At 41.9% G+C, this 25,753-nt stretch overlaps 1 long non-coding RNA gene across 1 annotated transcript; it reads right to left on the bottom strand.

Annotated features, from left to right (window-relative positions):
• Positions 1 to 14,556: 14,556 nt before the first annotated feature.
• Positions 14,557 to 24,526, bottom strand: LOC134511884 (uncharacterized). The gene is made up of 4 exons (XR_010069993.1): positions 24,392 to 24,526; positions 21,505 to 21,955; positions 20,241 to 20,328; positions 14,557 to 18,430 (listed from the first exon to the last, which is right to left on the bottom strand). It is a non-coding gene; the product is annotated as an uncharacterized LOC134511884 (long non-coding RNA).
• Positions 24,527 to 25,753: the final 1,227 nt, after the last annotated feature.

Raw genomic sequence — 25,753 nt, 5'->3', positions numbered from 1 at the left:
TTATTGTTTTACCGTGGCCTCCAGTCTTTGGTGAACACTGCCGTTGACACCAAGGGCATTGTGCCCTCGTACGTGCCATTGTCATCTTTGCCAACAGGGCTGATGAGCTGTGGGGTGCCTGACAGCCAGCCGTTGCAAAGTGATGTGGTGGATCTGACTCAGAATTTTAAAGTGGAGAGAAGCAGTAGGCAGACAACGGTGCTGAGTCCTGCTCACTGTAAGTAAAAGGTGTTGAGCTTTGGAAGAGGTGTGAAAATTATTAGTAGGGCAATTCATAGCTTCTGCTTTTTTTACTTGTGTGCAGCTATTTTTCCCAACGTCAACTTCAAACGCGTTCTCTGCAGCTGGTTTTCATTCAAGTCACTAACACAAAAAATTTCACCCACTGGTGGGCAAAGTAACGCAAACAGTACAATAACCCAATTGAAGGAAATAGGGAGGAAAATCAGAAGATTGTCTCAAATCTGCATATGCTTCAAACTTAATGAAACACCAAGTGTCAACTAAATGCCTTATGGTTACTAACAGCTCCGAAACTGGAGGCTAAGAGCCATGAAATTGTCAAGATTCACAGTTATGTTTTACATAGATGCTAAACCTCAAAATAATTAGTATTGACTATCTCTGCTAATCAATCTAAAGCAGATGTTGGAAATTAGAGGCTAAATCATGTAATCCTGGATGCCAAAAGTTTATCCAAAAGTCCTAGTTATGGCACACCATTGTTTTGTTATGTTTTTTACTTCAGTAATAATTGGAAGATGTGGTTTAGAACCATAACTGACAAAAACACATTTTAATAACTGTTCTGGGTTTATCTCAACGTTCATATGAGCATGCCTATTTGGAGGATTTCTGGCTCTTATATACACGTTTTATAAGTGTTGACGATTCTGGCAAACAGCCACTTAAAGGCAAATATAAAATTTAACTGCAAGTGTCTCGTAATTAGTCATTTACAGCTTACATTGTAACATGCTCTGAGGGCATGTTTGTTTGTGGGGTTATGGGATGTAGTCACAGAACGAGCCCTAAAAAGGGATTTGATTAAGGGAGAACAGGCCCTGCTCTGGGAAAGCATTTGTTCATTTGCTTCAGTCTGTCTCTAGTCACAATGGTCCTTATGTATATTCTTAGAGGATCATTTCCAAAATTTGGACAAGTTAAAGAAAGAATTTAAGTGGCCTTGTTGGCTTTTGAAACTTAACATGGCTTTTAAAAACAGCTACAGACAAATTAAAAGAACTGTTTTGAAAGGTCATGGAGAACAGAAGAGGTGCCTGAGGACTGGAGGAAAGCCAGTGTCACGCTAGTCTTCAAGAAGGGAAAGAAAGAGGACCTGGGAAACTACAGGCCTGGAAAAGTGATGGAACAGCTCATTCTGGATGTCATCTCTAAGTATGTAGAGGAAGAGAAGGTTATCAGGAGTGGTCAATATGGATTTACCAAGGGGAAGTCATGCTTGACTGATCTGATAGCCTTCTATGATGGCATGACTGTCTGGGTAGATGAGGGGAAAGCAGTGGACGTTGTCTACCTCAACTTCAGCAAGGCTTTTGACTCTGTCTGCCATAACATCCTCGTAGGTAAGCTTAGGAAGTGTGGGTTAGATGAGTGGACAGTGAGGTAGATTGACAACTGGCTGAATGGCAGAGCTCAGAGGGTTGTGATCAGCAGTGCAGAGTCCAGTTGGAGGCCTGTAACAACCGGTGTTCCCCAGGGGTCAGTACTGGGTCCAGTCTTATTCAACATATTCATCAACAACCTGGATGAGGGGACAGGAAGTTTGTTGATGGCACAAAACTGGGAGGAGTGGCTGTGATACAGCCAGACCTGGACAGACTGGAGAGTTGGGTGGAGAGGAACCTAATGAAGTTCAACAAGGACAAGTGTAGAGGCCTGTATCTACAGATGAATAACCCCACACACTGATACAGGTTAGTGGTTGACGTGCGGGAAAACAGCTCTGCAGAGAGACCTGGGAGTCCTGGTGGACAACAAGTTGACCACGAGACAGCAATGTGCCCTTGCGGCCAAGGCGGCCAATGGTATCCTGGCGTCGCTTCCAACACCTACCATTCTGTGATTTCTTCGAGGTCTGAGTACACTCATTTAAATGGGACTTGTAAATAGTACCTGCAAAAACACCATCTGACAACTCTCACAATATTAACATGGTTAAGGCTTCATGGAACCTGGAAGAACAAGGTGGAAGCTAATTCCTACCATTAAGTAAAGAGCATAGAAATGTAGAGAAAATTACATTTCTTTGCAAAGTTTCATGAAGCAACAAACAGGCTTCATTGTAACGGTAGGGCAAACAAGTTCTATTGACAATAACTTAATAAATATCCTCTTAAAAATAATTCAAATTTTAAAAGAGTTCATTAGCAATAATGAGTAATTCCCAGCCCCTTATGTCATGTCTATCTGTCTCACAAATCAGGAATGCATTGGAGAGGGAAAAGCTTGAGTTATTAACTCAAAACTGTGCTGAAATTCCTGGAGCCTCAAATACAGGTCCTGAATTGTTGTCAAAGCTGATCCCCACAATTTGTTCTACTTCAGCATAAATGAGTATACACAAAGAGAGGAAAATCCAGTTGCCCGTAGTTTCTTTTGCTCTGTGATTCTTCAGTCCAATTAAAATCCTATGCTGAGTTTCTTAAAGTTTTATAGAAAAATCGCACAAAGAAAATGTAATCCTGTCTTCTCACACCTTGGGCTTCCTGGTGTCACAAGCTGCATAATAAAACCTTCACATAGAGAGGAGTCATGTCGTTCTTTCACCTCACTTTTTTGGTCTCCTCATCCCAGGAGACCCAGCCTAACTCCTGTGCCTGTCCGGCTGTACTCCAGCTCTGTACCATTGGGCAGAAGTGGCAGCATTTGTGCACAGGGAGCCCCAAACTGCTCCCCAGGGAGGAAGCAGTGCCTGGACCTTGTCACTGTTCTCTTTATTCCTGTTCCCATTGCCCTCCATGGTGGACTGCTGCTGTGCTCCAGCCAGCTGTCCAAAGACTCCAAAGAGGGTGCCCATTTACCAGCATGTCACATCAGGAAACGTGTACGGCTTTCCTCTTCAGCTCTGAATCTGACCCGCTATATTAACCTAGATATTTTTATTTTTGCATGACAATGAGCAGTTCTGCTCAAAAAAAAATCAAGCCAACAAAAAACTCTGTGAAGAAAGCTGAGAAAGAATGAGAATAACTGGAGGTGTGAAGGCTACGGTGTGAAGAATATGGCTCTTCTCCTGAGAGGCTGCATCACAGGAACAGCTGAGAAACACAGGAGGTAGGGGGAACTCGCAAGGATTTTGAAAGTTTTGAGAAATAGTTAAATGACCCCAGCACAGATACAGCAGGTTACACATACCATATAATTTACAAGGTTTTGTGTGGGTTTTTTTTTCTTTTTTTTCTATTGAAAAGAAGGAAACTGCTGATATTTTTCAGCACATTCACTATTTTTGATGCTAAACTGCAATTCCAAACCCTTGCAAGTTGTATGCCCTAGATAAATCGGTTCCCGGATACCTCTGTTTGCTTAGAAAATATTTTTTACAATGTTAGTTACCTCACAAGGATGGTTTTTTTAAGTTTTGAAAAAAATAATTGAAAGTGAAACTTTCAGGATTGCACTTTCACGTACATCATTTGACTTCGTGTGCTAAATCAACACAGTAGCCGAAGGAGCTGTTACGTAAGTTTTAACAAGATAGCTGCAGGTTATCCTTTCTTCATACTATTTAGATAAGCTCATTTGTTGCTCAAAAATCACTCAGAGCCCAAGGGCTGATAAAAATCCTCCAAAATCTGTATTCAAACCAAGCCCGTACCACAGTCATCTGCACAACACAAGTAGTTCCAAATATCTCTTGTGAAATCCTGTTAAAAATAGAGTTTCTGACAAACATATTGCTGGCTGAGTATATGGAGTCTGACTGGGCTTTTAGTTTAACTGGAAATAATTCCAGCCCCATCTACTGAGTCATTCTAAATTTGCAACAGATCATCTATTTAGAGAAAAGGCACAGAAGATATACAACATGTGTCTTCTTCGCCTATGTAAACTGTAAGTTGTTCAGGGAAGAGACGCTTTCTTTCTATATGCTTTTATAATAAAACAGGACCTCACCCGCAGTTAGAGTCTTAAAGCAATATAAGGGTCTTAATGAGTAGAAAAAGTTAATGAAAAAATGTGCAAAAGTTCTGAGGCTCACTGAGCCAGATGTCTTTTATGTTTCTCCAAACCTACTGGGATGGCCGTAGCAGGGTGACAGAAATTTTATGGGACGTGTTCTTTTACATTTTTTTCCCTGTCATTTTCTAATCAATTTAAGAATAGAATTCCAATAAATTTACATTACTTTAAACAGTTTTAGCAGAGACCTGCCAGTATTCAGTGAAGAGCAACAGGGACAAAATCAGTGTGCCTTTTCCAGAGCTCACTCCACAAATTTCAGCTGGGACAAATTCTGGGTTTATATGAAGTTCACACATCTTGTCAGTGTACATTTGTGATCTCTTATCATTGAGGAGTACTTTAGAACACTGAAAGGGGGTGGAGATACAGGTAATACAGGTTAGGGACAGAATAAATATGTTATCCATCCATTCACTGGGGAAGCATTGTATATTACATCTGGACAAGTCAACAGAAAGGGCTAGATCCTCTCCCACAGCAAGGCTTTGCACTGCTCCCTTCATCGTCACAAAGCTGTCATAAGGTCTTACCTGGTCACCTTAATTCGCCACTGCAGAGCTCATCTTACAACTTTGGGTGGTAGACAGTTCCTGCTCTACTACCTCTACTGTCTGGAGGCAGGAAGCATGGTACCAGACACCCATCACCAAAGACATTCCTGGAAGTTTGAATAGCTTTTGGGAGTGTCAGACCAGCTGGCAGAGACTGCATCTGTGTTGGTGCAGTGTTGGTGACCCAACACTGGAGAGCGACACAAAGGTTGAGGAGCAGCTCCAGTGAGACAATTTGCTGAGCTCCAGTGAGACACCTTGCTGGACCGAGTCCTCCTGGCCACTACTGAAGCTAATTAGATTGACTAACTTGTTTCTTCTGCTCTGAGAAGTAGTTGGGTTAGTAACCCATCTTGCTGCGTTAGGAGGGCTGAGATTCCTACATAGCACAGGGCCCAGGTCCGAGTCGTTCCTGTGTATTTGGGCAGTCCTATGTACAGCTACAGCTGATCATGTGGTGTTGAGGTGATGGCAGTAACTAATCATCTTTTCTCTACCAGGTTGTGTTCCTGCTAGTTGGAGTCTGCTATGAAAACTAAAGCTCCCTATAGTCCAGAGAGTGTTTATGGGATTTTCCCCTCAAGCTGTGGCAGGTGAGTTCTTGGTGCCTCAACAAGTGCCCTTCCCATCTGCGAGAGATGAATCCCTCCAGAAGCAGAAATAAAAGTTCTGGGAAGCACCACCTGCAGCTTTAAACTGAAATATGGCATCACAACCACATTAATGAGAGCACCTGGAAGATTTAACATGTGACTGTCCAACAGATCTCTAGGTAAGGAAGCGCAGCATGCCAGGTTGGGTAAATCCTTCTGTCACACCAGAATAATAACAAGTACCTTCAAAACACTTTCTAAAAGTTAGAAGAAACTTATGCAACAGCTCATATCTCAACACATTCTTGCACAGCAAGTTAGTTATATACAGCTCTTCCTATTCATTTTTTTCATGACCTGTGTGGGACAATACCAGGAAAAGGCAGGGGGTTTTTAACCAAGAGAAATATTTCCTGAATTTCTTTGATTGCAGCTAGCTTTGCAGTCACGCACTCACAGACTGGCTCTCAGATTCTCTTCCAAACTCTCGCTTTTACTCTCTGTGTGCCTACGTACACATCCTGTGCAGACTGCTGGACTAATGAGATAAACTGGAGCTCCGCGTGGTTTATGTAACATTGGTGCTGTACAGATACTAAAACTGAGGTGAAGCAGTGAAGTGCTCTAACTAAAGAAGGCAGCATTAGTTATGGGATTAGCATCCGTTTATAAGACATGATTCAGACACCTAAATTTAGGTGCATACAGTGTAGGTGTCTATGATGAGGCAATTGTCTATGGCACCATTATCATAAAGGAGGCTGAAGGGTCAATTGAGCTTCCTAAATCATAGGTGTCCTGTGCTATTTGAGACTCCCAAGGGCAGCTGTTGCACAGACCTCACAGGCAGTTTGTGTCTTGCTGCAGGGCAAAGATCCTGCTAGAGGCCAGGCAGGATGTTCTTCGGCTGGGGACTCCGTTTACACACGTGGGCATCTATTACCATTTGAGATGCTCTGGGAAATCCAAGGTGTGTACAAGGCTGGAAGACATAGAACGGGACCTCAGTGAGACATGTGCTCTTCTGAAATGGCAGATAAATATGCTTGTTGAGGCAAGGCACCCTGGACACCTCAACTGGCACGAGATAAATATGTGAGGGTGACCTAATGGTCATGCAGATGTCCTTGTCCAGGCAACTGAACCATGTCCCCAGTCAATGCAGCTGGGAATGCAAACACTGACATCAGTTCAGGAATCCTCTAGACTCATCCACTGCAAGGACAGGTTCCCCAGGAGACTTGGGGAAGATTCATAGACACTGAGTCTAGTGTCTCCACTAGAAGTATCTTACCTTGTTTAGCATCTAGTTGCTGTTCCAGAAGTGTAAATTTCCCCCGTGGGTCCTGTGTCATACACACAGTCTTGCATGGATGTCCCAGAGGTGAGGAGGCATCTCAGACAGTGCCAGGAGCCCATTTTTAGGCAACCGAATCCTACAGTAGCTCACCACCAAACTCACGTATAGACACTCACACTGTAGACACCTCATTGTACAAGCCTGCACTGATATCTACACCTCTAGCTCTCCTCAGAGGCTGCCACACTGTAACATTTCAGACTACAGGCTGTTGTCTCACTTTGCGTCTACCACCACAGGCCCTGATTTCAGCTCCTTCCCATAGCTATGCTGAAATACAGTCACTGAATCATAGAACTGAATCACAGAATGTACTGAGATCCACAGGGAACATAAAGTCCAACTCCTGATTCCCCACAGGGAAACCTAGAAGTTAAACCATATATCTAAGAGCGTTGTCCAAATGCTTCTCGAACACCAACAAGCTTGAGGTTGTGACTACTTCCCTAGGGCACTTGTTCCAGTGCTTGACCACCCTCTCAGTGAAGAACTTTTCCCTAATGTCCAATCTGAACTTCCCCTCATGCAGCTTTAAGCTATTCCCATGCATACTAGCACCAGACACCAGAGAGATCAGGACCTCCTTCTCCACTCCCCTGATGAGGAAGTTGTAAACGGCAATGAGGTCACCCCTCAGTCTCCTCTAAGCTGAACAAACCTGTATCCTCAGCCACTCCTCGTAAGTCATGCTGTCTACTCCTTTCACCATCTTTGTTGCTCTCCTTTGAACACACTCTAATATTTTTATATCCTTCTAATATTGTAGAGTCCAAAACAGCACACAGTACTCAAGGTGAGGCCACACCAATGCTAAGTATAGTGGGACAATCACTTATGTGGTTAAATGGTTATTTGTACTGTGCCTACCACACCCCAGGATACGGTTGGCCCTTTTGGTGGCCAGGGCACATTGTTGACTCATACTGAGTTTACCATCAACCAAAACCCCCAGGTCCCTCTCTGCAGGGGGCACTCCAGACTCTAGACTCCCCAGTCTACACGTACACCCAGGATTACACCATCCCAGGTGAAGAATACCCTCCCAGGTGCAGAATTACAACTACTTTAGTTACAAATAGTAACTAAAACACACATCACAATTGAGAGAATAACAAACCTATTTCCTGGGTGCTGAGCAAATCTGCCCTCAGAGAAAATGCCTATGAGTAAATTTCCATTTGCTATTTCAAGTTCCCTGCAACGCCCAGGATCACAGAGCCATAGGGAAAGGAACCCTTAACTTTTTCTCCCACTCCCACCTCTTTAATGACTTCCAAATCTCTTCAAGAACCCATTTAAGCCTCTACAGCTGCTGAATTCCCAAGTTATTCCTGCCTTATTGATTCGACCAAATCTGCCAGAAAACGGACAAAAGGTGGTGAATACCTGGTTCATCAGGTACAGGTTTCAGAGTGTTGTTCTCTGCTGTGTAGAAAGAGTATCTTCAGATGGAGTCCTCCAAGTGTCATTAGTTCTGCGTCTGCTCAGTGTGCCCATGGTATCATCTGATTTTTTATTTTTGTACGATTTCTAACGTATCTCATTATTACCTTGGCACCTGGGGACTGTGATTTGCAGGAAGGGTTCTGTTCCAGGCCAGACTGAATTATATTACAGTTCCAAGGCATGTTTGGCAACGGCTAATAGTGGTTGGTTATTTTTAGATGTTTTTTTTCTGTTCTTCTCTCAGCTCAGATCTGGCCTATTTAAACTCTGTTTTCAAAAAATTGAGATTTTAGACCATCAATAGTTTTCACTCAAATTTTGAGGTATATTTTTACTGGTTATAAACACAGTTTTCAGTCAGGTTGCTTCCACTTTGAATTTTCTAAAGCCGTGGTATAATTATTTTGGACCTAAAACTGTATCTCTTTTCCATGGTGTGACAGTGTCTCTCAGAATGAGGACTGAATTCCCATCTAAACCCTTTGTTCAGGGGGGAATTTTTTCATGTATCCAATAATACCTATTTCTAACATCTCAATATGAGCAGTTCAGCAGATATCAGTCTTTTTGAGGGCTCTGCCCCTCAGTCTTTGCTATTTATTTGTGTGCTTCCAGATTTGCACTGCTCTAATTCACAAAGCCCAGTTCAGTGACCCTCAATGGCTGAAAATGTCTGGGGCCACTTGCTGAGCTACAAGTAGCAGAGGGAATAGAATTTGCCACCTTTAGTACCAGTAGCAGTAAGCAGAAAAAAGCCCGCTTTCTTCATAGTATCTCACCTGAACCCACACAGGCTATTGCTCGCTGTGGAGCTAATTTTGTCTGAAACTCATGGTTTTAAAAAATGGGGGGGGGTGGTGTCTGCAAGATAATTGGGGGGAAAATGTACAGTGGATTTTCCAAGGCAGCTGCCAAAATAGTCACGCACACATGCACACAGAGGAAAAAATAGTGCAGCAGTGATGCTAGATCCTCTCTCAAGCCATTTTTAGCATCTTGCTAAGTGATGACATTCCCAAAGGAAGAGGGAGTACTCTGTAGTATACAGTAAGTGCACCAGCAAAGTATGAAATATACTAATACGCCATGTAAAATTCACTTGGCAAAGCCAAAAACAAAATTCTTGTTTACCTCCCATTTCACAGGTATCTCTGGTGCAAGCCCAGTTATTCTGGTTTTGGCTACTGCTATAAACTTGGGGCCACGTAGGCAGATGCTTCACAGGGCGATACATAACAAAGGAGCCATCTGTGACCTGCAGTGCTACCATACATACCAGAGTAATGTCTTCACCAAATATTTTCCTTTTTTTTAAAAAACTCCTTGGGTTTTGAGTGTCAGAAATATCCATTTTTTGCTGCTAGATTTCTTTGGAGGGTTGCTGTGCAACGGAGCATGGCAGCTGGTGAAAAATCTGACCTGCTTAATGGAGGGGTTAAGGGTTGCATATCAGGAAGGGAAACAAACCTTTTTTTTCTTGGTAGCTCACTATTAGAAGCTTCCTCAATGCTGTGCAAACACTTATAAAGACTAACATTGCAACTGCTGCAGGTAAATTTACAGACAGCGAATGAGAAAGCTAGAATGACAACTTTAATAAAAAGGCCTCCAGCTGGGTACGTGGGGCTTGATTCTTGTCTCTCTTGTTCTTGTATAAATCAGGATTAATTTAAATTATAAAAGAAAGAACCCACCCTGTTACGAATTTGTGAGATCAGACCGTGGCTCCTGATCTGGATGGCTGTAAACGATCTAGTCAAAAAAGGAACAACTATTATTAGTCTGTATTTACTTAAAATTATTATAAAGTGCATGAGCTTGAGTACATTTGTCTTGCAATAAAATCAGAAATTCCGTACAAGAGAAGGGATTGTCATTTCAATTGTGTTCCACATCCACAGTAACTCAAGCAGCCCCCTTTAACTTCTGCATGAGAGTGCCCCGTATAGGGCATAAAAACATGTCTAGGTAACATTGAGCATTTGGAGAGCCCAAGTGCTGTCAAATCAGGAGCAGTTGAGGGACAAAATGAGAGGAGATCCCCATCCCAGTTTTGGCTTTACCTGCTAATTTTGCTTTCCAGCCGTGTGCAATGTCGTTTCTTGTAAGATCCATCTCTGGCAAGATAGGTGCTCTATTTCTGCTGAGTTTTCAAATACGTGGGAGCAGGCGAGCCAGTAGCTTGCAGCCGGGTATGCAACTAGCCCTGCTGCTTCGTGTTTCAAATATTAGACTGTACTGATGCAGAAACTTTGCAGATGCTGCAACTCCACATTTGTGGGTTTTGCAGGCTGATTTCCTACTTGGGTCAGGAGAGCTTCTGAGAAATTTCAACTATCGAACAGGGCTCAAATTTTGCCTCATGTACCATGAAATAGGATGAACTTGTGTACTCATGGTGTTTTGCTAGTAAAAGAAAAGAAAACTGGCAAGTTTATTTATGTGGCTGACACATCATAGATGGTTGCAGCCATTTCCCAGCTATATGCTTGACTTACTTTTTCCAAAATTAGCACTAATCATAACTCAGTCTAGTGAGAATTGCCTCAAGAGTACTGTAAGAATTGCTATCTGATGGCCCGGAGAGAAAGAGCCCAGGTGCTGGAAACTCAAAACAAAGTGCCACTCACAGCTATAACAGTCATCTGCAAAGGGATTAAAAACTGCTAAAAAGCATATCTGGGCCATTGAAAAAAAAAAAAAAGCATGTAAGATGTTTGCTACCATACCATAGAAAAAGATCATCCTTTTTCCATTTTTATTTTTTTATAGTTATACTCTATCTTCTTAGGGATCAGGGAACCAAAACCACACACGCTATTCCTGGATCTATGCTGGAGCATAATGTTGCTTCCTGTTTTGCTAGTTCTTCCTTACTTAATAATTCCTGCATTTGATTTGCCTTTTGCTTTCCACTGATGTTTTCGAAGAGCTAAATGCAGAGACTGCAGGATCTCTTTCCCCACTGGTAACAGGTAATTAGAAACCCATCATTGCGCAAGTATAGGTAGGATTCTTTTTCTCCAAAGCATTTGTTTGCATTCCTTAATTTAATCTAATTTGAACTCATTATGGGGCTTCATTCTCAGCTCCTAGTTCCTGCTTCTTACGTGCACATCTGTCTCCCCTTCCTTCTCCAGACGTAACTGAATAATGTTGGCTTTTACACAAGTTCCTAGCATGGATGTTTAAAATATAGGTTTCTTTCCAACAAAGCCAAGGCTTCAGCTGCTACGAATTGCACTGCCAAACTTCTGCCCTGTCCTACTGACAATGGTTTTAGGGACCGGAGTGGGGTCCCTGTGAAGACTGCCACCATGAACAGGGTCTTCTTCAGTTCCTGCTTGCACCAGCTGATCCTGTTCAGCTGCCTTGGTCATCTGCATTTATTGAAGGGTCCCTTAGTGCAGTGTTGCTATTCAGAAAGATGGTGCGATGGTAAAACTGCTGTGTTACAGCCCCCACTGTCAGGGAGCAGCAGTGGCTTGCTCCACCTTGGGAGGGAAACTGGGAGCCAAGAGTGATAGCAAGGAAGGCAGGAGCAGGGACCTCAGCAAGAAGAGCGCAGTCCCGCAGTACTCAACCACAAGGAGCAGAGCAAGTTCAGTGACATTAACCCAAGTCAGTGGAGGTTGGCGGAGAGGTCTGTAGTGACAAGGCAGGTTTGAGGTCAAGCTGGGAAGACAAGGGAGCAAGGCAGGCTCAGAATCAGCAAGCTACAAGACAAGGCACAGAGGTACCGACAACACAGCTCGGGCAGCAACCAAAGGTGAGTGCCTGAACTTTGATGCAGCTCCCAAGCCAAAAAAGGGAAGGCCCTTGGCAAGGTTTCTCACAGCTTTCCCGCACAGCCCTTTTCACAGCAGCCTTGTCCCAGGATACACAGCTACACCATGTCAGGGCTGGCCTTCAGTAAACAGGCCACTAAACCCTTGGGGTGAGGAGGGTAGAAGCTGCAGAGCCGCTTTGTGCAATCAGGACCCTGACACTACCCTGACACTCGTATCTTCATCCTTTTCTTCTAAAAGAGGCTCAGTATCACCCGTGCTCCAAAAGTGGTACTTGAATATGAAATTGCTAATGAAAGGTAGAAGTGCTTCGGAGGGTCATCGGTTTAGCACTAGAACAAGTACCACCACGTTCCTGGGAGAGAATAGTCCTTGAATCCTCTGGGTCTCCTCTGAGGAACTGATGCAGGTTTCTAGCTGCTTTACATAGTTTATTGGTCCAGACAACTATAACAGATTTCTCATTCCCTCCTGAAAACTCAGTATAAAAAGAGATTCCTGGTCTCTTGCCAGTATCTCAACCATTATCAGAAATAATGAAAAACTCTGTGTTCCTCTGTGAATGATCATAAACTGGTCATCTGAGGAGGTAATCTAAGATAGAAATTCATTGTTACAGCCATAGCCATAAAGTTCTATGTTCTTTCATTTGGCAATAACTTAAGTAATATTGAAACTACAAGAAACAGAGAATTTTCATCCTTTGTTATCAAGGATCAGTTCAACCAGTACAATTTTCCAAACAGAAGACTCCGAGCTTTCACGCAGAAAAAGGTGCAGAATATTATTCTTATGAGTAACCCATTGATTGAATCAAGCAGTTCACTGGGAATAAGGTTAAATCCGTGTTTTATGTGCATGGGCCCAGGCCCTGGGATTACACATTTTGTATTAATTTGCTACATTCTCCCCATTTCACACAATTCCTTTTTAATGTGGGAAACAAACCTTTTGAAGCCGGTGTGAAAAGGCACTTGAAAGTAAGCTGTCCCTGTCTCAGAGGGGGGTGTCCTTGGAAGTCTAAATCATTATTTTTGTGGTAATAGCTTAATTCTTAATAATTTAACTCTCAGACAGAATTCAGAGAGGGCTGAATTCAGAATGTAGAGAGGTAATCTAACTACTTACATGGAAGCGGATCTAATTAGAGCTCAATACCTTTAAAATGGTTAAATTACGCACAGCGTTGGGATGGGTTGTGCTGAGTGAAAGTCAACACTGGCATTCCTGCTGGAAAATAATTATTACTCTATTTAGTTTATATATTTGCCTTGCCCTCACAGTGGGAAAGACTGCGTTGCTGCTTGTGAAGCTGTATGGAAGGAATGCAGATGCAGGGTGTTGTATTTTTTTCGGCCAAGCTTGTGTCATTAAATTCCAAAGTAAGGTCACAGCAAATTCTCTGCATCCAAGTATGAGCTTCTTTTTTGCTGCTGCCGTTGCCAGAAATGCGAGCGATTGTAAATTTCCACACAAAGTTGAACCCAAAAAGGATAGTGCCGATTTTCCATAGCACCTGTCAGGCAAGTAGTCACATCTACTGACTTCAACAGACGAAAAGCTGTAACACCGAGTGCTTTAGCTATTGACTCTGGTAAGATCAGCCATAAGCCAAGTTTGAAAGTTTTTGATAGTCTCATCTAGAAAGGATAAAAATAACAAGGAAAGAAGAGCTGTTTGGAAAGTGCTTAAAAACACACTGGAGAAGAAAGCTTTAAATGGTGTAGAAGGAAAAAATATCAATCTTTATCACACAAGAAGTATAAATCAACAATACAGTCTTTTAAAGTGTTCAGAGTATGGTGAAAGCCCATTGCCTGAGATGCTTAAGGTGAAATTAGTGCACCTGGGGGTACACCATAAGGACCATCTCATGCTAGCAGAAGAAAGGTCACCATAGCGTTACTGCCTAGCCTATTCATCCCTGGGCACAGACTCTGAAAACTGTATTTTGATTTTGAGGTGTTCCCTCCAATGAAGCTGGGTTTTAAATGGAAAAATTATGCTCAGTAGTTACATTATTTTATTGCTTTTCTTGGCTTAGATTACAGCCATAACCTTTCAGTGAAATAAGGGCAGAAAAAAACCACAACGGGCCATATTTTCTCAAGATTGCCCTCTCTCACGTGACCTAATCTGTTTTCAATTCTCTCTTTATATTTCTCCCTCCTGCTAAATGATGAGACTAACAAGCCTCTTGATTGTTTTTTAAAGGTATGATATATTTTGATGTCCATATTTTTATAGTAAGCACCTGGCTTTATTCCCAGCTGGTCAAGCAAACACATGTTAAAATTTCTTCAGTATTGCTTCATTTGACACACTTGATTTTGACCAGCTTTCAGCTGGAGATCTTTTTTAAAAACCACAGGAATAAGACAGTGAAAAAAATGCTGAATAAAACATTTTATACCATCACTACTTAAGACTTTGTTATCTTCTTTTCTGTCATTTCACTTTTTAAGACGGTATAATGTAGTTACCAGATATGAAAAGTAAAAGGAGCTACCTTCACAATTTCCAACAGATCATAGATTTTGATAGAATATTTGTTTTAAACATACTCAGAAAATAGTAAAACAAACTCAGAAAATTATTATATTCTGGGTAAGAAAAAATTACAGTTTTGGTTTGAAGCTCCTGCTATCTGAAAGCTATAAAGACTTTTCATTATTCATTCAGAAGCATATCTGAATTGGGAAGAAATACCAAATTTAAAAAGTACCACTAACTTGGAGATAAATGCGTCTGAGGAATGGTCTGTTAGATGGATAAGGAACTGGCTGGATGGCTGCATCCAAAGAGTTAAAGTCAGTGGCTCAATGTCCAAGTGGAAACCAGTAATCAGTGGTGTTCCTCAAGAGTCTGTACTGGGACCAATACTATTTAATATCTTCGTCAGTGACATAGACAGTGGGATCGATTGCACTCTCAGCAAGTCTGCGGATGACACCAAGAGTGGTGACGTTCATACACTTGACCGAAGGGATGCCATCCAGAGGGACTCTGACAGGCTTGAGGACAGGGCCCACTTTTTCCCAAGGCCTGTAGTGACAGGACAGGGGACAACGTTTTACACTGAAAGAGGGTAGGTTTAGATTGGACATAAGGAATAAATTTTTTATGATGAGGGTAGCAAAACATTGGAACAGGTTGCCCACAGACGTTGTGGCTGCGCCATCCCTCGAAATGTTCCAGGTCAGGTCGGATGGGGCTTTGAGCAACATGATCTAGTGGGTGATGCCCCTGCTCATTGCAGAGTGGTTGGACCGCATGATCTTTAAAGGTCCCTTCCAACCCAAACTGGTCTATGATTCTATGATACTGTATCAAGAGAAAATGCTTACTGATTTTAGTTGGCAGTGGATTGGGATCTTTGATTATATTTTCCTTTTCTCTTACTTTCTTGTATGATTTCCTAATTTCTACCTTTTTGCTGTGATGCAGTACAAATGGCAGATGATAAATTTTAGTAGAGACATTGTAAACAAGACAAAATGTAGCTACATTATTATAAAACCCAGTAGGTGGGCTCCTTATGATTTCAGTAAACAGACCAAGAATCCAAAGGGCCTGGAAATAAACTATTTTCTGATTTCCGAAGGGTGTCCGTCTAGCTCCAGGGAAAAAGCAATTGACAGAGCCGTTGTGGACATTTGACTTGTACTGCCTTTGTCTCAGTAGACAAAGGATTTCAAAGTACAGGAATGTGACTGACGATTAATAAATGTGACTATTAGTAGGCACTAAGTTCTTCACTCAGAACTGCTTTTAAAATGAAAAAGTGATCTGAAAGCTGAGACGTAATGGCAAGGTAGCGTGTGATCACTTCCACACGTGGAACATAGCTGCATGTAGTGATGTCTGCCACATTTTTGTGACATGTCACAAAAGTCCAACAGGGCATTCAAAACAAGGGAGGTTGATGCCTGCTACCGGGTTTTTCATGGATGCCTCCTAGAAAGTTGGAAGGAAGCATCCATGAAAAATCAGATAAGGTCTTTATGCAGAGATCAAGCTCAAGTCAAATCAAGAACTGAAAACAAAGATGTTCCTTTGACTAAATTCCTTCAAGGGTTCAGTGTGTAAGGTATCAGAGTATGGCTAACACCCCTATCATGTCACGCGTATTGAAGGAGGAGGTGTAGACTAGCTTAAAAAAACTATTGTAGCCTTCTGTCAGCACAGCAAGCTATAGAGTGAATAGCCATCCATCACCCTTCTCTCCAGGACTTCATTAACCCACAATGGCCTTTAGCATTCCTGCTCCTCTTCTTTCCTCACAGTGAGACAAGTTTGATGCTAAGGTACATTTATGCTTTTTCAGTGAGGCAAATGAGGTCACACAGATGAAACTGAGAGCGAGATTTCATTCATTACGCTCAGTTCATCTCTTCACCTTTATATTACCATAAGCAGGGTTGTTTCTTGATAACAGCAGGTTCAAGTCAAGTCGAGGATATTGGGTATTTTACTTAAGCGTCAAGGGGCTCAGAAAGCATGCTGGATGCTTCTGGGCCTGGGATTCCTGCTCAGGTAACTTCCAAACTAATTTCTGAATACAGCAGCAAAGGAAGCAAAAGGTGATGAAGAAGATCTGGGGGCAGCACTGAGTTCTGTGTCAGTCCTGTGAGAACTGTGCACCACAGGTCAAAGAGAATTATTTTCAAATGCATTAGGAAAATCAGCTGTAAGAGCCAGGGAAGCAACTCATTTGTTCAGCCCCTTGGTCACAATGATATCCCTGTACCCATTTCCAAGGTGAGCCAGAACACTTCCTTTTTGTTTTGCACACTTACCTCCTAACTTTTCCTCTCATATATATGCGTTTTACACCTCTGTCATTTGGTAGAGTCTTTTACAATCGCAGCAGAAGAAACAGGTGGCCCATCAGACATCTCGTCTGAGATCACCATGACCTTGACCAAGAGACTAGCTGGGCATCTACCCTGTGGGTTAAGAACTCAAGGGGAAGGAACTATTGCAGCTCCTAGCCTTGCTTTGGGATGGCACTTCAGCTCTTGCCTTGCACATTAGTCTTAACTGTCCAGGCAGAAGGAGTAATCAGTTCTTATGTTCCGTACATGCTGGCAGCCTGAATTGTAATCTGCAGCCCAAGGGTAAAGATCTCATCTGAGTTACCTTTATTCAAAATGAAAACCTAAGGAATTTTGCTGTAAAAACTTCTAGGTGAATTAAGCTAATAAGTCACAGGACGGGCGTGCTTGTTCAACCCCTTTTGCTTATTTCTCAGCCCTAACAACTACATCAAATACGTGTTCAACGTTTAAAACCCGTTGAGCAGAAAAGCAGTGAAGGGGCTGGCAGGGGAGGATTGGGATCCCATTTTTACCCCCAAACAAGGACGACACCTGCCCTCTTCTTCCTCTGCCAGCTCTCTCATTCCCAGTCCTGTCTCATGTTGTGATGATGGTTATTCAGGCTGCAGAACCATAAACTCTTACAGCTGTAGCTTACAACTACATTTGGTAGTCTCTCAGGGACCCATTCTGTCCTTGCTTCAAACAGCGCAGAAGGCAGGCTTCTCTCTTTCTGGGTTGCAGGTGATAGATGAGTATGGCCACCTCTTCTCCAGAGAACTCAGGATATTTCTGCTTGTGTCCGCGTATGCTTGGGAAGAATAAAACATCTTTACGGAGTGATGAGCTCTTGAATGCATTTAAAAAAAAAGGCTGATGGCTTTCCGAAAAAAAATCCAGATTTAATTAGTAGTTGTTATAATCAACAGTGTTACGTAGGAGCTTCGAAATGTCAATGACAGCCTAAGAAGTGACTAAAAACAACAGATTGATGTTCTCCATTAGCTACTCTTCAATAAGGTCTACATTTACTCTGATTTACAAAGCAAAATAAGATCACTCTCCCTCCCTTTCCCCAAGTGTCAGTTATTCATCTCAGTATTTCAGAGCTTTTTAAAGCAGGTAGGTTAGCAGCCTTTACAAAGGATTCTTCATTTATTGATACCACTTACAGTTATATGAGCAGAAGAAAAATTAAAAGGGCTACTGAAGTGGTTCTCCAGACCATCAGCCTCTTGCTGTGGATTTTCTCCATCTTATAAGCTAAACAATTGTAGAGTGTGACAGTCAGCTGAAAATTGTCCCAGCGGTTAAAATTCATACCTAACCAGGCCGCAGTTCCTTACCACAGACTCCCTCTATGACCTTCAACAAATCACACCAGGCCAGGACCTTGGGGTATTCAGGTGTCTCGTTCAGACTCACTTCAGGAGGTTGTGGCTGCACCCAGCGGCATGGTGACTGGTCCTGGGAGCAGGCTCCACAGGCTGAATGTGGATGTTTCCTTCTTTCTCCCTTCCCTATACACGTGTACGTCCCAACCATTAAGAAATTTAGTCTACCTCCCTAGACCAGGCTGAGGAAAATGAAGGAGCACTGGTTCTGAGATGCGACTTGGAAGAAGGCAGGCAGTGGGCTGGACAAAACCTCTGTAAGCCAGGAGCTGGAAATGAGATTGAAAATAATGAATAAGATCTAGAATGTGGAATCACTTTTAGTGAGGTGAATGAAGATGGAGAAGGGACTGGAGAAACAAATAAAGTCAAAAATAGGTGTTTGAGATGGGAAAGAGTAAACCATGGTGCTGCAAGGCAGGAAAGCCAGACTGAACCAAAAAGTAGGGAGAAGAGTAAGAAACGTTGAGTTCAGGTGGAAAACAGCGAGCTGTCTGTTTTTCACATACATATCAGAAAAATACTCTGTGAAAAGATCATCCTGGAGTCCCAATGTATATGCTGCACATGATAAATTAATCACGCTCTAAGCATTATTCTGTTTTGCTTTCATTTGCCAAAGCTAATCTAGTCATTAAGCCTTAACAAATCTGTGGACTTCCCTCAGTTTTACCCCCAAACGAGGAAAGCGTTTGCTGTTTTTATGCTGAATTCTTTCTCCTCAGAGGAAGCCAATACCTGCTGCTAACTCAAATGCCAGATGGTGCATTTGGATTTATTTAGACGTGATCCACTTCACAGGAGGGAGTGTTGCCCATAGAAGATGATACCAGTACCCCGTGGGTTTGCGTGAGGGACCAAACGCCAGCAGGCTGATAGGGCTGAACACAAAGCGATGCTGAGCCCAGCACTGTATACTGCAGGTGATTCATGGCATTAGCAGCTCAGCTGGATGCATCAGGAATCTAAATGCCTTTGAACCGGCAGCCTTTTTTCCACATTGGGAACCAATCGTTCTTGCAGATTAATAAACTGCAAAACTATCTTTCTGGACTGGATTGGTGAAGAAAAGAGTGCAGAGCCAGAGTGGAAGGAAGAAGCCTGTATTTCTTTTCACGCACATTGCTAGCTTCAGCCTTTCAGAGTGATATTTTGCACTCCATTTTCCTCTCTAGCAATATAAAAACATCTGCAATGAGTCTCTAAAACACAACTGTTGCTAATCTGCCTAAAAAAGACACCATAGAGACTCACTTTAAAACTTCCTGGCATCATTTCTTAGTTAACCAAAGGAGTGAGGAATGAGCTAGTCTTCTCTTCCAAAGAAGATTAGGATGGTATGTAGTGTTTCATGCACACAACAAACCAAAAGCAGGAATCCATCCCACACCTCATAGGTCGTTGCGTGGAAAGATGTCTTTGCAGAATTGAGCTGCGCAAAAGGCATATATTTGTTTATTCACAGCAAGAAAACACAAATAATGACTCATAATGTCCATAATGGCGTTCACATTTCCCAAGCAATGCAGTTGAGCAGAGTCTACTCACTTACAGGTGTTCGCTAAGGTGACAGTGTCTTACTGCAGTTGTTTTTCACCTACAACACTTAAAAGATCTCCTTGGGAAACAATGACAGGATTAATATGTCACATTTAGATCAAAATGACTGACTACTGGGACATAAATGTCAGAGGTAAAATCCTCAACTTACAATGTCTTCAAAGTCAACAATTACCTGCTTCATTTTGCAACCATCTGATTTAGGATGTTATGAGAAAGAGGGTCTCCAATGAGTGTTTCTAAATCCTTTTTGAACACCCTTATACTTTGGATTCAATGGCATTGAGTTTAATGATTTAATCATGCACCCTATGGAAAAAGAACTTGCTTTTGTATGCCCTTAAACCTGATACCAAACACTTTCACTGAGTATTCTGTAGCTCTCATACTGTGAGAAATAATGAACAGCCACTCCTTAATCACCTTCTCTATACCACACATGGTATTTTAAAATGTATCACTTCCCCCCCTTCCCTCCCACAGTTTGTTTTCCAAGTTGAAGGGCTCTAGATTACTTACTCTTTTTCTGTGGAACTTCTTCCATTTTGCGGATGAATGTTGCCGTTCTTCTCAGCACCATTCCCAGCTCACGTACAACCGTGCAACCCTTTCAAAATGAATGGCAAGAATTTAATGAAATGCGAAATACATTTGTGAAAACCGAATACTAACTCTTAGCATTTGTTTGCCATTTTTTAACACAATATTAATCCCTAAGAGATCTTCTGTCTTAGGTCATGACAGTTTTACCTGCCTTTGGTAAGGAATCTTTTCTAAAGATTGTTGAAAATCCATATGTATGAACAACTGTAATCAACTGCTCATTGACTTATTCTAAAGACTGTAATAAACTTGCAAATAAAAAGAAATCTGTGCTGATTTCTCCCCTATATCTTATATTTACACTTCACCCACTGACTGATTTTTATTCTCTTTTATAGTTTCTATGGATCTGCTTGGTACAAAAGTCAGATCCTCAGAAAAAACTCTGTAGTTCTTTTAAAGACTTAAAATAAAAGCATCTGCTTTTATTTTAATTTATAAAAAGGCCTTCAGTTCTCTGGTTGCAACTGTCTCAGTGTTTGTATTCATTTAAATAAACGACTAGATTTAAGGATACAAATAATGAATTAACCAGTAAGATACTCGATGCTTCATTTCTGGAAAAAAGTTTCAAATAGACACTTCCCAAGCAATTATTTTCAGTCATCTGTCAGTTCTTCTTCCACTTTCACTAACTTCCCTTTCCCTTAGATCTCAGAACTTGTATTTGATAGAAAAATACTATCTCCAGAGCAATAATTCAATAAAGTCTGCATATGGAGATTTCCTTTCCCTTTGGCTTGAGTAATCCTAGTTTTGGAGGGAGGGTTGCAAGCCATCCTTTCCACCAGAACCTGAAGGTAAATGTGATTTTTCTCTTATGGAAACTGGCAGGAATGCAGTGTGGTGCAGTCTTAACGTGAGCGTACTGAGGTGCCAACGTCTTCATCGCTGCATTTGCAAAAACCTGCCAAACCCTGGCAATAAAATTCATTATAAAAAGGGAGAAAAAAATACAACGCAAACATGTATACTAAAATCTCGTTCTAAAAGTAAAGGATATGGTGACTTATTGACTGAGGAATTAAGAGATGCTTCCAGGGCACTTGTAAGTACGTACAAATTATTTATTGCTACCCTGTGGTCCTTATTCAGAGAAAACCATACGCAGGAGTCTCTGAGCTTAAGAGATCTCCTCGCAGAATTTTCTATGCGTTATTTTGAAAGTCTCTTCACCCACCTTGTGCAATGCTTTGCCTCCGGCCAAAGCTCTCGTATCTCGGATGATATCTTGAGAAACCTGTCAAAAGGGAGATGTTTTCATGCAGAAGCCCTCTGTTTTTGTACTGAGGGTGAGTAGAGGAAAGCCTAGAGCTCGCAGTGGTAACTCATTCAGTCCACCGAGCAAAACAAAGGAACTGGCCGCAGACGGCTTGCTGAGGTTGCAGGGAATTCAGCATGACGGGAAAGTGATGTAGCTCCGCTGGTTTCCTTGTCAAGTGGAAGGACAGCACAGCAGCACCCAGCTGCAGTCTTCGAACAGAGCAGCCTTGTCTTCCGGCACTAAATGGGAAACTGAGAAACCAGGGAACAATTTTCCTGCTCGCAGGCCTTCATGACCATGCAAAAATCTCTCTCAATCTCCATCTGTGAATTCCTTGTTGCATGAAACAGGTTAATAGTGTGGCAAGCTGAAAAAAGAGAAGGGCTATTTTTCTTGGCTGAGCCAACATACGTACATGTATGTCACAAGTATCAATGCCACGCTTTGCAGAAATATTTCAAGTGTTGGCAAGCAAGATCCACAGGTTTAAAAGCGCTTTTAATTCACATCCTGCCTGCTAGGGACAGTGAGGATGCAAACACTGAAGATGCAAGGTGCTCTTCTAGTAGTAGGACTCGCCTAAGTATAAATAAAACCCGGTTCGATTTTTACAGAATATTCTATCACCTGACTGACTGAAATAAAAATATCGTATAGTCCCTGAGATCATCAGCTGCAGACTTATGTAATAGTAGAAACTGTTTTTCAAGAAAAATATTAATTGCAGCCTATTATTAGCCATGAAAACATTCTTCAGTGTTATGAGTCATGGTTCTTGTCATCAAGCTAAATGCTGTGAAATGTAATTCCTAAAAGCGATACCCTCAACTTTACTCAACGCAGTGGTTGTGTTAGCATGGTTAAAACGCTGGCTCTCCAAGGTTTTATTATGAAATAAAGTGGGCACACGTGAAAGGACTTTGAATGGTCACATGTATTTGGACTTCCGCAGTGGAGGGCTGATGCTGCCATAGCAACAAAATCTCTGGATTGTTTGAATTTGAAACCACCACTGTTAAACTCCCTGTTGTGATAGCAAACAGCTGTAATTTTTGCAAGTACAGTCGTCTGCAGTATGGTCCATGTTTATGTTATCGGGGGCTGTATTTCCCTAGGATTTTACTTGCAGACTGAGGCTTCTGTGCTCTTTCCTCCCACCTGCCCAAGAATTTTGTCAACACCAGATTTTCAGAAGATAGAGCTCCATGTACGTGTCTGTATTTACATACGTCAGTACCAAAGCTGTGAGTGAAGTTGGGTACTTCAGTAGTAATATTGTCTTGATGTTGCTATTGTTATATTCTAAAGTATCACTGGATGTATAAATAAACATGTACACATTTCTGCATCTTATTTTATAGATTAATATGTATATATTGCACCCTGAGTCACAAACTATGGGCAGTAAAATAAGCTTGTTGCCAGACATATACTTCTGATACTTCTGTTCTTTTCTTCCTGGGCTTTGCAGAGATCTGGTTTAGGAGATTGCCTCTCTGCTTAGAAATTGTAACGCTTGAAGGTTTTTAGATGAGATATTTTAAATTTCTGCCTTTTCTGGCATTAAACTAGTTTTTGCAATATCACACTTCAGATGCTCATTTTTTTTTCACACTTCTTAAAGCAGTAATTATCTTTTTCAAATACTGATCTTTTTCATATGCTCGGTCTTTACAGCAATTGCAGTTACCACTTTTCATGAACAAATACTACTACAACAATATGAAGAATAGATATCGGTTTTTAATCCTTTAAATGTATTGAGTACAGCTGCTGGTTTACATCTTTTCATTTCTCAACTGGTAGTACCTTCCCAAGTAATACCATATTTTCTCTATTTATCTACAGCCTTGCTGCTCTAAACTTGACTCTTCCTTCTCTCAGGCCACTTCTGTCACTCTGGTGACTATCTATCTAAAGGTAGATTACATTTTCGTCTCTTTTCAGATCTTTTTATGTACAGTGATTGGGGTTAGGTATCTTCCAGTTGAAAAAGAATCAGGTGGTTTAGAGTATTTTCCAGCCTCTCTGTAATTTGCAGTTGTTCACAGTCAGAAATGGTGTATTACGAAAGAGCTGCTGCCTATTAAAATGTTTCTTGTGGGAATCCATTAGTGAAAATTTATGTTCCATTAGTGAAATTGCCGTTAGTGAAATTAGTTATATAGTCAACATAACTATCTACTAAGTGCTGGATCAACATTCCTCTCCCTCCCTGCCGCGTAACTGGCTCACAAGTCATAGCAGAGCTTCCGACCACTGCTACCCTAGGGAAATAAAATGGGAGTATTTTTGGATATAGAGTCTCTGCTACAAAGCAGAAACTTGCCTGTGAAGGGAAATTATCCATACAGCCGTAGGAATATAGTTACACTGCTACTACTAAGACAGTGCAACAGCTTCTGGAGGTAGTTTCTCTCAAGATTTGGAATGTCTTTTCAGTTTAACATATGTCTCTTCAAAAGCACTTTAAGCCAAAATCAAAACAAGCTTAAAATCACATAGAGGTTCACAAGGGGACTAAAATTAACATACTCTCAGTGATATAATTAAACCAATAAAGATGATAAAACTTCCCCGGAGAAAAACATCTTTAAATAGGCTCTTCAGTTCTGCGTTAGAGGTTCTTTCTCCCTCATTAATAAAAATGTGTGTAAAACACAAACTCACTACCATGTAAGCTGCTGTATCTCATGGTATCCCACAGAATGAGATGGCTTGACAGTGGGTGTTGCATCTACGTGTGTTATCACGACAGTCCTGAACACAGGCATCTCAGAGGAACAGTTACCCGCTATCTCACCTTATTAGGGATTTGTGTTTCAGTTCCGAGACCCTGTTGGTGTTTGGGAAGCGCTGGGCATCCAGGCTGCTGCGTTTTCCCCGTCTAGCACCAAAGGTTTCTTGACCTCAGTGCAATACTGTGGAAAACAGACTGTGAAGCTCAATCCTCACTCAGGTTTTTAAAAATAAACACCTTTATATCTCGTGACCGGAGGCTAGCACAGGCTGTTCTATTGCTTTCAATAAATTTCCATTGCCTCTAAAGATTAACCAGCTCGGGAGCTTTTAATATATCATCATCATTACATTTGCCTTCGGTAAATTTACTTAAAATGTCTTTCCGGAGGAGTAAATTGGAGCATAGCAAGGGAGATGAGAAATTGCTATTCACAAACTACTGCCTTCTGAAGGTTAGCTTATAAAAATGAGTGCTGACTTAGGCAGTATTCTTCACTGCCATTTTGGGGATGAAGATTTGTTTATATTAAGATTTCTTACACATCCAGGAGTGTCCTCACACATATATATAAATAAGAGGACTGTCAAGTTCTGAAAATAAATCACTTAGCTTTGCTGGGAGATTTTTAGGAATCTCTAAGGACTGTGAAGACAGAAGAGATTAAAACATTTCCATTTGTCTTAAGAAAAGTCAGTTTTCAGTGGGCAGTGGGATACACAGGCAGTACTTCATCAGAGGCATATGCTTGGCCAGCAGATAGAGAGGGAGGGGATTCTACCCTCTACTCCACTCTCGTGAGACCCCACCTGGAGTACTGTGTCCAGCTCTGGAGTCCTCAGCACAGGAAGGAGATGGACCTGTGGGAATGGGTCCAGTGGAGGGTCGCAAAGATGATGAGAGGGCTGGAGCACCTCTGCTATGAAGACAGGCTGAGAGAGTTGGGGCTGTTCAGCCTGGAGAAGAGAAGGCTCCAGGGAGACCTTCTAGCAGCCTTCCAGTACCTAAAGGGGGCCTACAGGAAAGATGGGGAGGGACTCCTTATGAGGGAGTGTAGTGATACGATGAGGGGTAACAGTTTTAGACTGAAAGAAGAGAGATTTACATTAGATACTAGGAAGAATTCTTTACTGTGAGGGTGGTGAGGCACTGGAACAGGTTGCCCAGGGAAGATGTGGATGCCCCATCCCTGGAAGTGTTCAAGGCCAGGCTGGATGGGGCTTCGAGCAACCAGGTCTAGTGGGAGGTGTCCCTGCCTATGGCAGGGGGTTTGGAACTGGATGATCTTTAACATCCCTCCCAACCCAAACCATTCTATGATTCTGGGATTCCAAGGACAGTCAGGACACAGCACCGAAGAAATGAGTTGAGTTCCACTTCTTGGGTGACAACCTCAAGGTACTTTGGAAAAATCAGGTACCCAAC

Source organism: Chroicocephalus ridibundus, chromosome 2 (genome assembly GCF_963924245.1).
Source record: "Chroicocephalus ridibundus chromosome 2, bChrRid1.1, whole genome shotgun sequence".
NCBI lineage: Eukaryota > Metazoa > Chordata > Aves > Charadriiformes > Laridae > Chroicocephalus > Chroicocephalus ridibundus.
This window is presented reverse-complemented; position numbering and strand designations above follow the sequence as displayed.